We start from the raw sequence: 17,653 nt of genomic DNA, 5'->3' as shown, positions 1-17,653 counted from the left end.
GCCAGCGGTGAATTGAAAGCGCAGCCGCCGCTTCCCTGCGGACAGCTGCCGAGAGCCGGAGTCTGCGTCTCTAGCGGACTGCATCATAGCGAAAAGCTTTTCCAGCGTGTCTCGCAGAGAGAGAGCTTGCCAGCACAGTGTACGCATCCCGCCCTTGCCCAGAAACATGGATTTTCTGAACACTCCAAAAACACTGCTCTTTCCTAGGCAAGCTTCAAACTGCTGTCAGACGTGCGTGCTCTCTGTTTTGTGGCGTCCTGCTCGTTGTAGAGGAGTGCACAGCTCCACCTGACATTCAGTGCACAGCGAAGTCAACTGCAAAACACCAGCAGCTGCTCACTCCCAAACACAAGGCGCTGTCTATGTCCTTGCTTCCCGAGCAACTCAGCGCAGCCCTTCTTCTCTGCATCTCGGAAGCTCAGGGCACGAACAAGAAGTCTCCAGATTCGTCTGCATCAGGACCAAGTCAAAACCCAGGAAAGTCGTCCTGGAGCACCTGCCAGAAGCATCCCAGACGTGAACAGAAAGGGCTGGCAGCTGCAGCCACCGTCCTCTAGCAGTGCCAAGGCTGCGCACACAAGCCAGATTCGTTCTTCGCCTCTCAGAAGCCAACCACTCTCGCCGGCTGCCGGAGGCGAAGAAGCGGCTACTAGGTGCACCGCTGACGTGAAGCGCACTTGTAGGCTGCAAAGCGCGGCTTCGGCAGAAAGACGCCGACTACCGCCGCTTCCCTGCGGACAGCTGCCGAGAGCCGGAGTCTGCGTCTCTAGCGGACTGCATCATAGCGAAAAGCTTTTCCAGCGTGTCTCGCAGGGAGAAAGCTTGCCAGCAAAGTACACGCATCCCACCCTTACCCAGAAACATATATTTGCTGAACGATCCAAAAACACTGCTCTTTCCTAGGCAAGCTTCAAACTGCTGTCAGACGTGCGTGCTCTCTGTTTTCTGCTGTCCTGCTCGTTGTATAAGAGTGAACAGCTCACACTGGCATTCAGTGCACATCGAAGTCAACTGCAAAAAACCAGCAGCTGCTCACTCCCAAACACAAGGCGCTGTCTATGTCCTTGCTTCCCGAGCAATTCAGCACAGCCCTTCTTTTCTGCAGCTGCCATCGAGTTCTCTGCAACTCGGAAGCTCAGGGTACGAACTAGAATTCTCCAGATTTGTCTGCATCAGGACCAAGTCAAAACGCAGGAAAGTCGTCCTGGAGCACCTGCCAGAAGCATCCTAGAGGTGAATTGAAAGGGCTGCCAGCTGCAGCCACCGTCCTCTAGCAGTGCCAAGGCAGAGCACACAAGCCGGTTTCGTTCTTCGCCCCTCAGAAGCCAACCGCTCTCCCCGGCTGCCGGAGGCGAAGAAGCGGCCACTAGGTGCTCCGCTGACGTGAACCGCACTTGTAGGCTGCAAAGCGCGGCTTCGGCAGAAAGACGCCGGCAACCGCCGCTTCCCTGCGGACAGCTGCCGAGAGCCGGAGTCTGCGTCTCTAGCGGACTGCATCATAGTGAAAAGCTTTTCCAGCGTGTCTCGCAGGGAGAGAGCTTGCCAGCACAGTGCACGCATCCCGCCCTTGCCCAGAAACATGGATTTCCTGAACACTCCAAAAACACTACTCTTTCCTAGGCAGGCTTCAAACTGCTGTAAGTCGTCCGTGCTCTCTGTTTTCTGCTGCCCTGCTCGTTGTAGAGGAGTGCACAGCTCCACCTGACATTCAGTGCACAGCGAAGTCAATTGCAAAACACCAGTAGCTGCTCACTCCCTAACACAAGGCGCTGTCTATGTCCTTGCTTCCCGAGCAACTCAGCGCAGCCCTTCTTCTCTGCATCTCGGAAGCTCAGGGCACGAACAAGAAGTCTCCAGATTCGTCTGCATCAGGACCAAGTCAAAACCCAGGAAAGTCGTCCTGGAGCACCTGCCAGAAGAATCCCAGAGGTGAACTGAAAGCGCTGGCAGCTGCAGCCACCGTCCTCTAGCAGGGCCAAGGCAGCGCACACAAGCCGGTTTCGTTCTTCGCCTCTCAGAAGCCAACCGCTCTCCCTGGCTGCCGGAGGCGAAGAAGCGGCTACTAGGTGCACCGCTGACGTGAACCGCACTTGTAGGCTGCAAAGCGCGGTTTTGCCAGAAAGACGCCGGCAACCGCCGCTTCCCTGCGGACAGCTGCCGAGAGCCGAAGTCTGCGTCTCTAGCGGACTGCATCATAGCGAAAAGCTTTTCCAGCGTGTCTCGCTGGGAGAAAGCTTGCCAGCACAGTGCACGCATCCCGCCCTTGCCCAGAAACATGGATTTTCTGAACACTCCAAAAACACTGCTCTTTCCTAGGCAAGATTCAATCTGCTGTCAGACGTGCGTGCTCTCTCTTTTCTGCTGCCCTGCTCGTTGTAGAGGAGTGCACAGCTCACACTGGCATTCAGTGCACAGCGAAGTCAATTGCAAAACACCAGTAGCTGCTGACTCCCAAACACAAGGCGCTGTCTATTTCCTTGCTTCCCGAGCAACTCAGCGCAGCCCTTCTTCTCTGCATCTCGGAAGCTCAGCGCACGAACAAGAAGTCTCCAGATTCGTCTGCATCAGGACCAAGTCAAAACCCAGGAAAGTCGTCCTGGAGCACCTGACAGTAGAATCCCAGAGGTGAACTGAAGGGGCTGCCAGCTGCAGCCACCGTCCTCTAGCAGTGCCAAGGCAGCGCACACAAGCCGGTTTCCTTCTTCGCCTCTCAGAAGCCAACCGCTCTCCGCGGCTGCAGGAGGCGAAGAAGCGGCTACTAGGTGCACCGCTGACGTGAACCGCACTTGTAGGCTGCAAAGCGCGGCTTCGGCAGAAAGACGCCGGCAACCGCCGCTTCCCTGCGGACAGCTGCCGAGAGCCGGAGTCTGCGTCTCTAGCGGACTGCATCATAGCGAAAAGCTTTTCCAGCGTGTCTCGCAGGGAGAGAGCTTGCCAGCACAGTGCACGCATCCCGCCCTTGCCCAGAAACATGGATTTCCTGAACACTCCAAAAACACTACTCTTTCCTAGGCAGGCTTCAAACTGCTGTAAGTCGTCCGTGCTCTCTGTTTTCTGCTGCCCTGCTCGTTGTAGAAGTGTGCACAGCTCCACCTGACATTCAGTGCACAGCGAAGTCAACTGCAAAAACCAGCAGCTGCTCACTCTCAAACACAAGGCACTGTCTATGTCCTTCCTTCCCGAGCAACTAAGCGCAGCCTTTCTTCTCTGCATCTCGGAAGCTCAGGGCACGAACAAGAATTCTCCAGATTCGTCTGCATCAGGACCAAGTCAAAACGCAGGAAAGTCGTCCTGGAGCACCAGCCAGAAGCATGCCAGCGGTGAATTGAAAGCGCAGCCGCCGCTTCCCTGCGGACAGCTGCCGAGAGCCGGAGTCTGCGTCTCTAGCGGACTGCATCATAGCGAAAAGCTTTTCCAGCGTGTCTCGCAGAGAGAGAGCTTGCCAGCACAGTGTACGCATCCCGCCCTTGCCCAGAAACATGGATTTTCTGAACACTCCAAAAACACTGCTCTTTCCTAGGCAAGCTTCAAACTGCTGTCAGACGTGCGTGCTCTCTGTTTTGTGGCGTCCTGCTCGTTGTAGAGGAGTGCACAGCTCCACCTGACATTCAGTGCACAGCGAAGTCAACTGCAAAACACCAGCAGCTGCTGACTCCCAAACACAAGGCGCTGTCTATGTCCTTGCTTCCCGAGCAACTCAGCGCAGCCCTTCTTCTCTGCATCTCGGAAGCTCAGGGCACGAACAAGAAGTCTCCAGATTCGTCTGCATCAGGACCAAGTCAAAACCCAGGAAAGTCGTCCTGGAGCACCTGCCAGAAGCATCCCAGACGTGAACAGAATGGGCTGGCAGCTGCAGCCACCGTCCTCTAGCAGTGCCAAGGCTGCGCACACAAGCCAGATTCGTTCTTCGCCTCTCAGAAGCCAACCACTCTCGCCGGCTGCCGGAGGCGAAGAAGCGGCTACTAGGTGCACCGCTGACGTGAAGCGCACTTGTAGGCTGCAAAGCGCGGCTTCGGCAGAAAGACGCCGACTACCGCCGCTTCCCTGCGGACAGCTGCCGAGAGCCGGAGTCTGCGTCTCTAGCGGACTGCATCATAGCGAAAAGCTTTTCCAGCGTGTCTCGCAGGGAGAAAGCTTGCCAGCAAAGTACACGCATCCCACCCTTACCCAGAAACATATATTTGTTGAACGATCCAAAAACACTGCTCTTTCCTAGGCAAGCTTCAAACTGCTGTCAGACGTGCGTGCTCTCTGTTTTCTGCTGTCCTGCTCGTTGTATAAGACTGAACAGCTCACACTGGCATTCAGTGCACATCGAAGTCAACTGCAAAAAACCAGCAGCTGCTCACTCCCAAACACAAGGCGCTGTCTATGTCCTTGCTTCCCGAGCAATTCAGCACAGCCCTACTTTTCTGCAGCTGCCATCGAGTTCTCTGCAACTCGGAAGCTCAGGGTACGAACTAGAATTCTCCAGATTTGTCTGCATCAGGACCAAGTCAAAACGCAGGAAAGTCGTCCTGGAGCACCTGCCAGAAGCATCCTAGAGGTGAACTGAAAGGGCTGCCAGCTGCAGCCACCGTCCTCTAGCAGTGCCAAGGCAGAGCACACAAGCCGGTTTCGTTCTTCGCCCCTCAGAAGCCAACCGCTCTCCCCGGCTGCCGGAGGCGAAGAAGCGGCCACTAGGTGCTCTGCTGACGTGAACCGCACTTCTAGGCTGCAAAGCGCGGCTTCGGCAGAAAGACGCCGGCAACCGCCGCTTCCCTGCGGACAGCTGCCGAGAGCCGGAGTCTGCGTCTCTAGCGGACTGCATCATAGCGAAAAGCTTTTCCAGCGTGTCTCGCAGGGAGAGAGCTTGCCAGCACAGTGCACGCATCCCGCCCTTGCCCAGAAACATGGATTTCCTGAACACTCCAAAAACACTACTCTTTCCTAGGCAGGCTTCAAACTGCTGTAAGTCGTCCGTGCTCTCTGTTTTCTGCTGCCCTGCTCGTTGTAGAGGAGTGCACAGCTCCACCTGACATTCAGTGCACAGCGAAGTCAATTGCAAAACACCAGTAGCTGCTCACTCCCTAACACAAGGCGCTGTCTATGTCCTTCCTTCCCGAGCAACTCAGCGCAGCCCTTCTTCTCTGCATCTCGGAAGCTCAGGGCACGAACAAGAAGTCTCCAGATTCGTCTGCATCAGGACCAAGTCAAAACCCAGGAAAGTCGTCCTGGAGCACCTGCCAGAAGAATCCCAGAGGTGAACTGAAAGCGCTGGCAGCTGCAGCCACCGTCCTCTAGCAGGGCCAAGGCAGCGCACACAAGCCGGTTTCGTTCTTCGCCTCTCAGAAGCCAACCGCTCTCCCTGGCTGCCGGAGGCGAAGAAGCGGCTACAAGGTGCACCGCTGACGTGAACCGCACTTGTAGGCTGCAAAGCGCGGTTTTGGCAGAAAGACGCCGGCAACCGCCGCTTCCCTGCGGACAGCTGCCGAGAGCCGAAGTCTGCGTCTCTAGCGGACTGCATCATAGCGAAAAGCTTTTCCAGCGTGTCTCGCTGGGAGAAAGCTTGCCAGCACAGTGCACGCATCCCGCCCTTGCCCAGAAACATGGATTTTCTGAACACTCCAAAAACACTGCTCTTTCCTAGGCAAGCTTCACACTGCTGTCAGACATCTGTGCTCTCTGTTTTTTGGTGTCCAGATAGTTGTATAAGAGTGCACAGCTCACACTGGCATTCAGTGCACATCGAAGTCAACTGCAAAAAACCAGCAGCTGCTCACTCCCAAACACAAGGCGCTGTCTATGTCCTTGCTTCCCGAGCAATTCAGCACAGCCCTTCTTTTCTGCAGCTGCCATCGAGTTCTCTGCAACTCGGAAGCTCAGGGTACGAACAAGAATTCTTCAGATTCGTCTGCATCAGGACGAAGTCAAAACCCAGGAAAGTCGTCCTGGAGCACCTGCCAGAAGAATCCCAGAGGTGAACAGAAAGGGCTGCCAGCTGCAGCCACCGTCCTCTAGCAGTGCCAAGGCAGCGCACACAAGCCGGTTTCGTTCTTCGCCTCTCAGAAGCCAACCGCTCTCCCCGGCTGCAGGAGGCGAAGAAGCGGCTACTAGGTGCACCGCTGACGTGAACCGCACTTGTAGGCTGCAAAGCGCAGCTTCGGCAGAAAGACGCCGGCAACCGCCGCTTCCCTGCGGACAGCTGCCGAGAGCCGGAGTCTGCGTCTCTAGCGGACTGCATCATAGCGAAAAGCTTTTCCAGCGTGTCTCGCAGGGAGAAAGCTTGTCAGCACAGTGCTCGCCTCCCGCCCTTGCCCAGAAACATGGATTTTCTGAACACTCCAAAACCACTGCTCTTTCCTAGGCAAGCTTCAAACTGCTGTCAGACGTGCGTGCTCTCTGTTTTGTGGCGTCCTGCTCGTTGTAGAGGAGTGCACAGCTCCACCTGACATTCAGTGCACAGCGAAGTCAATTGCAAAACACCAGTAGCTGCTCACTCCCTAACACAAGGCGCTGTCTATGTCCTTGCTTCCCGAGCAACTCAGCGCAGCCCTTCTTCTCTGCATCTCGGAAGCTCAGGGCACGAACAAGAATTCTCCAGATTCGTCTGCATCAGGACCAAGTCAAAACCCAGGAAAGTCGTCCTGGAGCACCTGCCAGAAGAATCCCAGAGGTGAACTGAAAGCGCTGGCAGCTGCAGCCACCGTCCTCTAGCAGTGCCAAGGCAGCGCACACAAGCCGGTTTCGTTCTTCGCCTCTCAGAAGCCAACCGCTCTCCCTGGCTGCCGGAGGCGAAGAAGCGGCTACTAGGTGCACCGCTGACGTGAACCGCACTTGTAGGCTGCAAAGCGCGGTTTTGCCAGAAAGACGCCGGCAACCGCCGCTTCCCTGCGGACAGCTGCCGAGAGCCGAAGTCTGCGTCTCTAGCGGACTGCATCATAGCGAAAAGCTTTTCCAGCGTGTCTCGCAGAGAGAGAGCTTGCCAGCACAGTGTACGCATCCCGCCCTTGCCCAGAAACATGGATTTTCTGAACACTCCAAAAACACTGCTCTTTCCTAGGCAAGCTTCAATCTGCTGTCAGACGTGCGTGCTCTCTCTTTTCTGCTGCCCTGCTCGTTGTAGAGGAGTGCACAGCTCACACTGGCTTTCAGTGCACAGCGAAGTCAATTGCAAAACACCAGTAGCTGCTGACTCCCAAACACAAGGCGCTGTCTATTTCCTTGCTTCCCGAGCAACTCAGCGCAGCCCTTCTTCTCTGCATCTTGGAAGCTCAGCGCACGAACAAGAAGTCTCCAGATTCGTCTGCATCAGGACCAAGTCAAAACGCAGGAAAGTCGTCCTGGAGCACCTGACAGTAGAATCCCAGAGGTGAACTGAAGGGGCTGCCAGCTGCAGCCACCGTCCTCTAGCAGTGCCAAGGCAGCGCACAAAAGCCGGTTTCCTTCTTCGCCTCTCAGAAGCCAACCGCTCTCCGCGGCTGCAGGAGGCGAAGAAGCGGCTACTAGGTGCACCGCTGACGTGAACCGCACTTGTAGGCTGCAAAGCGCGGCTTCGGCAGAAAGACGCCGGCAACCGCCGCTTCCCTGCGGACAGCTGCCGAGAGCCGGAGTCTGCGTCTCTAGCGGACTGCATCATAGCGAAAAGCTTTTCCAGCGTGTCTCGCAGGGAGAGAGCTTGCCAGCACAGTGCACGCATCCCGCCCTTGCCCAGAAACATGGATTTCCTGAACACTCCAAAAACACTACTCTTTCCTAGGCAGGCTTCAAACTGCTGTAAGTCGTCCGTGCTCTCTGTTTTCTGCTGCCCTGCTCGTTGTAGAAGTGTGCACAGCTCCACCTGACATTCAGTGCACAGCGAAGTCAACTGCAAAAACCAGCAGCTGCTCACTCTCAAACACAAGGCGCTGTCTATGTCCTTCCTTCCCGAGCAACTAAGCGCAGCCTTTCTTCTCTGCATCTCGGAAGCTCAGGGCACGAACAAGAAGTCTCCAGATTCGTCTGCATCAGGACCAAGTCAAAACCCAGGAAAGTCGTCCTTGAGCACCTGCCAGAAGCATCCCAGACGTGAACAGAATGGGCTGGCAGCTGCAGCCACCGTCCTCTAGCAGTGCCAAGGCTGCGCGCACAAGCCAGATTCGTTCTTCGCCTCTCAGAAGCCAACCACTCTCGCCGGCTGCCGGAGGCGAAGAAGCGGCTACTAGGTGCACCGCTGACGTGAACCGCACTTGTAGGCTGCAAAGCGCGGTTTTGGCAGAAAGACGCCGGCAACCGCCGCTTCCCTGCGGACAGCTGCTGAGAGCCGGAGTCTGCGTCTCTAGCGGACTGCATCATAGCGAAAAGCTTTTCCAGCGTGTCTCGCAGGGAGAAAGCTTGTCAGCACAGTGCTCGCCTCCCGCCCTTGCCCAGAAACATGGATTTTCTGAACACTCCAAAAACACTGCTCTTTCCTAGGCAAGCTTCAAACTGCTGTCAGACGTGCGTGCTCTCTGTTTTCTGCTGCCCTGCTCGTTGTAGAGGAGTGCACAGATCACCCTGGCATTCAGTGCACAGCGAAGTCAATTGCAAAACACCAGTAGCTGCTCACTCCCTAACACAAGGCGCTGTCTATGTCCTTGCTTCCCGAGCAACTCAGCGCAGCCCTTCTTCTCTGCATCTCGGAAGCTCAGGGCACGAACAAGAAGTCTCCAGATTCGTCTGCATCAGGACCAAGTCAAAACCCAGGAAAGTCGTCCTGGAGCACCTGCCAGAAGAATCCCAGAGGTGAACTGAAAGCGCTGGCAGCTGCAGCCACCGTCCTCTAGCAGTGCCAAGGCAGCGCACACAAGCCGGTTTCGTTCTTCGCCTCTCAGAAGCCAACCGCTCTCCCTGGCTGCCGGAGCCGAAGAAGCGGCTACTAGGTGCACCGCTGACGTGAACCGCACTTGTAGGCTGCAAAGCGCGGTTTTGTCAGAAAGACGCCGGCAACCGCCGCTTCCCTGCGGACAGCTGCCGAGAGCCGAAGTCTGCGTCTCTAGCGGACTGCATCATAGCGAAAAGCTTTTCCAGCGTGTCTCGCAGAGAGAGAGCTTGCCAGCACAGTGTACGCATCCCGCCCTTGCCCAGAAACATGGATTTCCTGAACACTCCAAAAACACTACTCTTTCCTAGGCAGGCTTCAAACTGCTGTAAGTCGTCCGTGCTCTCTGTTTTCTGCTGCCCTGCTCGTTGTAGAAGTGTGCACAGCTCCACCTGACATTCAGTGCACAGCGAAGTCAACTGCAAAAACCAGCAGCTGCTCACTCTCAAACACAAGGCGCTGTCTATGTCCTTCCTTCCCGAGCAACTAAGCGCAGCCTTTCTTCTCTGCATCTCGGAAGCTCAGGGCACGAACAAGAATTCTCCAGATTCGTCTGCATCAGGACCAAGTCAAAACGCAGGAAAGTCGTCCTTGAGCACCAGCCAGAAGCATGCCAGCGGTGAATTGAAAGCGCAGCCGCCGCTTCCCTGCGGACAGCTGCCGAGAGCCGGAGTCTGCGTCTCTAGCGGACTGCATCATAGCGAAAAGCTTTTCCAGCGTGTCTCGCAGAGAGAGAGCTTGCCAGCACAGTGTACGCATCCCGCCCTTGCCCAGAAACATGGATTTTCTGAACACTCCAAAAACACTGCTCTTTCCTAGGCAAGCTTCAAACTGCTGTCAGACGTGCGTGCTCTCTGTTTTGTGGCGTCCTGCTCGTTGTAGAGGAGTGCACAGCTCCACCTGACATTCAGTGCACAGCGAAGTCAACTGCAAAACACCAGCAGCTGCTCACTCCCAAACACAAGGCGCTGTCTATGTCCTTGCTTCCCGAGCAACTCAGCGCAGCCCTTCTTCTCTGCATCTCGGAAGCTCAGGGCACGAACAAGAAGTCTCCAGATTCGTCTGCATCAGGACCAAGTCAAAACCCAGGAAAGTCGTCCTGGAGCACCTGCCAGAAGCATCCCAGACGTGAACAGAAAGGGCTGGCAGCTGCAGCCACCGTCCTCTAGCAGTGCCAAGGCTGCGCACACAAGCCAGATTCGTTCTTCGCCTCTCAGAAGCCAACCACTCTCGCCGGCTGCCGGAGGCGAAGAAGCGGCTACTAGGTGCACCGCTGACGTGAAGCGCACTTGTAGGCTGCAAAGCGCGGCTTCGGCAGAAAGACGCCGACTACCGCCGCTTCCCTGCGGACAGCTGCCGAGAGCCGGAGTCTGCGTCTCTAGCGGACTGCATCATAGCGAAAAGCTTTTCCAGCGTGTCTCGCAGGGAGAAAGCTTGCCAGCAAAGTACACGCATCCCACCCTTACCCAGAAACATATATTTGCTGAACGATCCAAAAACACTGCTCTTTCCTAGGCAAGCTTCAAACTGCTGTCAGACGTGCGTGCTCTCTGTTTTCTGCTGTCCTGCTCGTTGTATAAGAGTGAACAGCTCACACTGGCATTCAGTGCACATCGAAGTCAACTGCAAAAAACCAGCAGCTGCTCACTCCCAAACACAAGGCGCTGTCTATGTCCTTGCTTCCCGAGCAATTCAGCACAGCCCTTCTTTTCTGCAGCTGCCATCGAGTTCTCTGCAACTCGGAAGCTCAGGGTACGAACTAGAATTCTCCAGATTTGTCTGCATCAGGACCAAGTCAAAACGCAGGAAAGTCGTCCTGGAGCACCTGCCAGAAGCATCCTAGAGGTGAATTGAAAGGGCTGCCAGCTGCAGCCACCATCCTCTAGCAGTGCCAAGGCAGAGCACACAAGCCGGTTTCGTTCTTCGCCCCTCAGAAGCCAACCGCTCTCCCCGGCTGCCGGAGGCGAAGAAGCGGCCACTAGGTGCTCCGCTGACGTGAACCGCACTTGTAGGCTGCAAAGCGCGGCTTCGGCAGAAAGACGCCGGCAACCGCCGCTTCCCTGCGGACAGCTGCCGAGAGCCGGAGTCTGCGTCTCTAGCGGACTGCATCATAGCGAAAAGCTTTTCCAGCGTGTCTCGCAGGGAGAGAGCTTGCCAGCACAGTGCACGCATCCCGCCCTTGCCCAGAAACATGGATTTCCTGAACACTCCAAAAACACTACTCTTTCCTAGGCAGGCTTCAAACTGCTGTAAGTCGTCCGTGCTCTCTGTTTTCTGCTGCCCTGCTCGTTGTAGAGGAGTGCACAGCTCCACCTGACATTCAGTGCACAGCGAAGTCAATTGCAAAACACCAGTAGCTGCTCACTCCCTAACACAAGGCGCTGTCTATGTCCTTGCTTCCCGAGCAACTCAGCGCAGCCCTTCTTCTCTGCATCTCGGAAGCTCAGGGCACGAACAAGAAGTCTCCAGATTCGTCTGCATCAGGACCAAGTCAAAACCCAGGAAAGTCGTCCTGGAGCACCTGCCAGAAGAATCCCAGAGGTGAACTGAAAGCGCTGGCAGCTGCAGCCACCGTCCTCTAGCAGGGCCAAGGCAGCGCACACAAGCCGGTTTCGTTCTTCGCCTCTCAGAAGCCAACCGCTCTCCCCGGCTGCCGGAGGCGAAGAAGCGGCTACTAGGTGCACCGCTGACGTGAACCGCACTTGTAGGCTGCAAAGCGCGGTTTTGCCAGAAAGACGCCGGCAACCGCCGCTTCCCTGCGGACAGCTGCCGAGAGCCGAAGTCTGCGTCTCTAGCGGACTGCATCATAGCGAAAAGCTTTTCCAGCGTGTCTCGCTGGGAGAAAGCTTGCCAGCACAGTGCACGCATCCCGCCCTTGCCCAGAAACATGGATTTTCTGAACACTCCAAAAACACTGCTCTTTCCTAGGCAAGCTTCACACTGCTGTCAGACATCTGTGCTCTCTGTTTTTTGGTGTCCAGATAGTTGTATAAGAGTGCACAGCTCACACTGGCATTCAGTGCACATCGAAGTCAACTGCAAAAAACCCGCAGCTGCTCACTCCCAAACACAAGGCGCTGTCTATGTCCTTGCTTCCCGAGCAATTCAGCACAGCCCTTCTTTTCTGCAGCTGCCATCGAGTTCTCTGCAACTCGGAAGCTCAGGGTACGAACAAGAATTCTTCAGATTCGTCTGCATCAGGACGAAGTCAAAACCCAGGAAAGTCGTCCTGGAGCACCTGCCAGAAGAATCCCAGAGGTGAACAGAAAGGGCTGCCAGCTGCAGCCACCGTCCTCTAGCAGTGCCAAGGCAGCGCACACAAGCCGGTTTCGTTCTTCGCCTCTCAGAAGCCAACCGCTCTCCCCGGCTGCAGGAGGCGAAGAAGCGGCTACTAGGTGCACCGCTGACGTGAACCGCACTTGTAGGCTGCAAAGCGCAGCTTCGGCAGAAAGACGCCGGCAACCGCCGCTTCCCTGCGGACAGCTGCCGAGAGCCGGAGTCTGCGTCTCTAGCGGACTGCATCATAGCGAAAAGCTTTTCCAGCGTGTCTCGCAGGGAGAAAGCTTGTCAGCACAGTGCTCGCCTCCCGCCCTTGCCCAGAAACATGGATTTTCTGAACACTCCAAAAACACTGCTCTTTCCTAGGCAAGCTTCAAACTGCTGTCAGACGTGCGTGCTCTCTGTTTTGTGGCGTCCTGCTCGTTGTAGAGGAGTGCACAGCTCCACCTGACATTCAGTGCACAGCGAAGTCAATTGCAAAACACCAGTAGCTGCTCACTCCCTAACACAAGGCGCTGTCTATGTCCTTGCTTCCCGAGCAACTCAGCGCAGCCCTTCTTCTCTGCATCTCGGAAGCTCAGGGCACGAACAAGAATTCTCCAGATTCGTCTGCATCAGGACCAAGTCAAAACCCAGGAAAGTCGTCCTGGAGCACCTGCCAGAAGAATCCCAGAGGTGAACTGAAAGCGCTGGCAGCTGCAGCCACTGTCCTCTAGCAGTGCCAAGGCAGCGCACACAAGCCGGTTTCGTTCTTCGCCTCTCAGAAGCCAACCGCTCTCCCTGGCTGCCGGAGGCGAAGAAGCGGCTACTAGGTGCACCGCTGACGTGAACCGCACTTGTAGGCTGCAAAGCGCGGTTTTGCCAGAAAGACGCCGGCAACCGCCGCTTCCCTGCGGACAGCTGCCGAGAGCCGAAGTCTGCGTCTCTAGCGGACTGCATCATAGCGAAAAGCTTTTCCAGCGTGTCTCGCAGAGAGAGAGCTTGCCAGCACAGTGTACGCATCCCGCCCTTGCCCAGAAACATGGATTTTCTGAACACTCCAAAAACACTGCTCTTTCCTAGGCAAGATTCAATCTGCTGTCAGACGTGCGTGCTCTCTCTTTTCTGCTGCCCTGCTCGTTGTAGAGGAGTGCACAGCTCACACTGGCATTCAGTGCACAGCGAAGTCAATTGCAAAACACCAGTAGCTGCTGACTCCCAAACACAAGGCGCTGTCTATTTCCTTGCTTCCCGAGCAACTCAGCGCAGCCCTTCTTCTCTGCATCTCGGAAGCTCAGCGCACGAACAAGAAGTCTCCAGATTCGTCTGCATCAGGACCAAGTCAAAACCCAGGAAAGTCGTCCTGGAGCACCTGACAGTAGAATCCCAGAGGTGAACTGAAGGGGCTGCCAGCTGCAGCCACCGTCCTCTAGCAGTGCCAAGGCAGCGCACACAAGCCGGTTTCCTTCTTCGCCTCTCAGAAGCCAACCGCTCTCCGCGGCTGCAGGAGGCGAAGAAGCGGCTACTAGGTGCACCGCTGACGTGAACCGCACTTGTAGGCTGCAAAGCGCGGCTTCGGCAGAAAGACGCCGGCAACCGCCGCTTCCCTGCGGACAGCTGCCGAGAGCCGGAGTCTGCGTCTCTAGCGGACTGCATCATAGCGAAAAGCTTTTCCAGCGTGTCTCGCAGGGAGAGAGCTTGCCAGCACAGTGCACGCATCCCGCCCTTGCCCAGAAACATGGATTTCCTGAACACTCCAAAAACACTACTCTTTCCTAGGCAGGCTTCAAACTGCTGTAAGTCGTCCGTGCTCTCTGTTTTCTGCTGCCCTGCTCGTTGTAGAAGTGTGCACAGCTCCACCTGACATTCAGTGCACAGCGAAGTCAACTGCAAAAACCAGCAGCTGCTCACTCTCAAACACAAGGCGCTGTCTATGTCCTTCCTTCCCGAGCAACTAAGCGCAGCCTTTCTTCTCTGCATCTCGGAAGCTCAGGGCACGAACAAGAAGTCTCCAGATTCGTCTGCATCAGGACCAAGTCAAAACCCAGGAAAGTCGTCCTGGAGCACCTGCCAGAAGCATCCCAGACGTGAACAGAATGGGCTGGCAGCTGCAGCCACCGTCCTCTAGCAGTGCCAAGGCTGCGCACACAAGCCAGATTCGTTCTTCGCCTCTCAGAAGCCAACCACTCTCGCCGGCTGCCGGAGGCGAAGAAGCGGCTACTAGGTGCACCGCTGACGTGAAGCGCACTTGTAGGCTGCAAAGCGCGGCTTCGGCAGAAAGACGCCGACTACCGCCGCTTCCCTGCGGACAGCTGCCGAGAGCCGGAGTCTGCGTCTCTAGCGGACTGCATCATAGCGAAAAGCTTTTCCAGCGTGTCTCGCAGGGAGAAAGCTTGCCAGCAAAGTACACGCATCCCACCCTTACCCAGAAACATATATTTGCTGAACGATCCAAAAACACTGCTCTTTCCTAGGCAAGCTTCAAACTGCTGTCAGACGTGCGTGCTCTCTGTTTTCTGCTGTCCTGCTCGTTGTATAAGAGTGAACAGCTCACACTGGCATTCAGTGCACATCGAAGTCAACTGCAAAAAACCAGCAGCTGCTCACTCCCAAACACAAGGCGCTGTCTATGTCCTTGCTTCCCGAGCAATTCAGCACAGCCCTTCTTTTCTGCAGCTGCCATCGAGTTCTCTGCAACTCGGAAGCTCAGGGTACGAACTAGAATTCTCCAGATTTGTCTGCATCAGGACCAAGTCAAAACGCAGGAAAGTCGTCCTGGAGCACCTGCCAGAAGCATCCTAGAGGTGAACTGAAAGGGCTGCCAGCTGCAGCCACCGTCCTCTAGCAGTGCCAAGGCAGAGCACACAAGCCGGTTTCGTTCTTCGCCCCTCAGAAGCCAACCGCTCTCCCCGGCTGCCGGAGGCGAAGAAGCGGCCACTAGGTGCTCCGCTGACGTGAACCGCACTTGTAGGCTGCAAAGCGCGGCTTCGGCAGAAAGACGCCGGCAACCGCCGCTTCCCTGCGGACAGCTGCCGAGAGCCGGAGTCTGCGTCTCTAGCGGACTGCATCATAGCGAAAAGCTTTTCCAGCGTGTCTCGCAGGGAGAGAGCTTGCCAGCACAGTGCACGCATCCCGCCCTTGCCCAGAAACATGGATTTCCTGAACACTCCAAAAACACTACTCTTTCCTAGGCAGGCTTCAAACTGCTGTAAGTCGTCCGTGCTCTCTGTTTTCTGCTGCCCTGCTCGTTGTAGAGGAGTGCACAGCTCCACCTGACATTCAGTGCACAGCGAAGTCAATTGCAAAACACCAGTAGCTGCTCACTCCCTAACACAAGGCGCTGTCTATGTCCTTGCTTCCCGAGCAACTCAGCGCAGCCCTTCTTCTCTGCATCTCGGAAGCTCAGGGCACGAACAAGAAGTCTCCAGATTCGTCTGCATCAGGACCAAGTCAAAACCCAGGAAAGTCGTCCTGGAGCACCTGCCAGAAGAATCCCAGAGGTGAACTGAAAGCGCTGGCAGCTGCAGCCACCGTCCTCTAGCAGGGCCAAGGCAGCGCACACAAGCCGGTTTCGTTCTTCGCCTCTCAGAAGCCAACCGCTCTCCCTGGCTGCCGGAGGCGAAGAAGCGGCTACTAGGTGCACCGCTGACGTGAACCGCACTTGTAGGCTGCAAAGCGCGGTTTTGGCAGAAAGACGCCGGCAACCGCCGCTTCCCTGCGGACAGCTGCCGAGAGCCGAAGTCTGCGTCTCTAGCGGACTGCATCATAGCGAAAAGCTTTTCCAGCGTGTCTCGCTGGGAGAAAGCTTGCCAGCACAGTGCACGCATCCCGCCCTTGCCCAGAAACATGGATTTTCTGAACACTCCAAAAACACTGCTCTTTCCTAGGCAAGCTTCACACTGCTGTCAGACATCTGTGCTCTCTGTTTTTTGGTGTCCAGATAGTTGTATAAGAGTGCACAGCTCACACTGGCATTCAGTGCACATCGAAGTCAACTGCAAAAAACCAGCAGCTGCTCACTCCCAAACACAAGGCGCTGTCTATGTCCTTGCTTCCCGAGCAATTCAGCACAGCCCTTCTTTTCTGCAGCTGCCATCGAGTTCTCTGCAACTCGGAAGCTCAGGGTACGAACAAGAATTCTTCAGATTCGTCTGCATCAGGACGAAGTCAAAACCCAGGAAAGTCGTCCTGGAGCACCTGCCAGAAGAATCCCAGAGGTGAACAGAAAGGGCTGCCAGCTGCAGCCACCGTCCTCTAGCAGTGCCAAGGCAGCGCACACAAGCCGGTTTCGTTCTTCGCCTCTCAGAAGCCAACCGCTCTCCCCGGCTGCAGGAGGCGAAGAAGCGGCTACTAGGTGCACCGCTGACGTGAACCGCACTTGTAGGCTGCAAAGCGCAGCTTCGGCAGAAAGACGCCGGCAACCGCCGCTTCCCTGCGGACAGCTGCCGAGAGCCGGAGTCTGCGTCTCTAGCGGACTGCATCATAGCGAAAAGCTTTTCCAGCGTGTCTCGCAGGGAGAAAGCTTGTCAGCACAGTGCTCGCCTCCCGCCCTTGCCCAGAAACATGGATTTTCTGAACACTCCAAAAACACTGCTCTTTCCTAGGCAAGCTTCAAACTGCTGTCAGACGTGCGTGCTCTCTGTTTTGTGGCGTCCTGCTCGTTGTAGAGGAGTGCACAGCTCCACCTGACATTCAGTGCACAGCGAAGTCAATTGCAAAACACCAGTAGCTGCTCACTCCCTAACACAAGGCGCTGTCTATGTCCTTGCTTCCCGAGCAACTCAGCGCAGCCCTTCTTCTCTGCATCTCGGAAGCTCAGGGCACGAACAAGAATTCTCCAGATTCGTCTGCATCAGGACCAAGTCAAAACCCAGGAAAGTCGTCCTGGAGCACCTGCCAGAAGAATCCCAGAGGTGAACTGAAAGCGCTGGCAGCTGCAGCCACCGTCCTCTAGCAGTGCCAAGGCAGCGCACACAAGCCGGTTTCGTTCTTCGCCTCTCAGAAGCCAACCGCTCTCCCTGGCTGCCGGAGGCGAAGAAGCGGCTACTAGGTGCACCGCTGACGTGAACCGCACTTGTAGGCTGCAAAGCGCGGTTTTGCCAGAAAGACGCCGGCAACCGCCGCTTCCCTGCGGACAGCTGCCGAGAGCCGAAGTCTGCGTCTCTAGCGGACTGCATCATAGCGAAAAGCTTTTCCAGCGTGTCTCGCAGAGAGAGAGCTTGCCAGCACAGTGTACGCATCCCGCCCTTGCCCAGAAACATGGATTTTCTGAACACTCCAAAAACACTGCTCTTTCCTAGGCAAGATTTAATCTGCTGTCAGACGTGCGTGCTCTCTCTTTTCTGCTGCCCTGCTCGTTGTAGAGGAGTGCACAGCTCACACTGGCATTCAGTGCACAGCGAAGTCAATTGCAAAACACCAGTAGCTGCTGACTCCCAAACACAAGGCGCTGTCTATTTCCTTGCTTCCCGAGCAACTCAGCGCAGCCCTTCTTCTCTGCATCTCGGAAGCTCAGCGCACGAACAAGAAGTCTCCAGATTCGTCTGCATCAGGACCAAGTCAAAACCCAGGAAAGTC

Source organism: Taeniopygia guttata, chromosome 8 (genome assembly GCF_048771995.1).
Source record: "Taeniopygia guttata chromosome 8, bTaeGut7.mat, whole genome shotgun sequence".
Taxonomy (NCBI): Eukaryota; Metazoa; Chordata; class Aves; order Passeriformes; family Estrildidae; genus Taeniopygia; species Taeniopygia guttata.
This window is presented reverse-complemented; position numbering follows the sequence as displayed.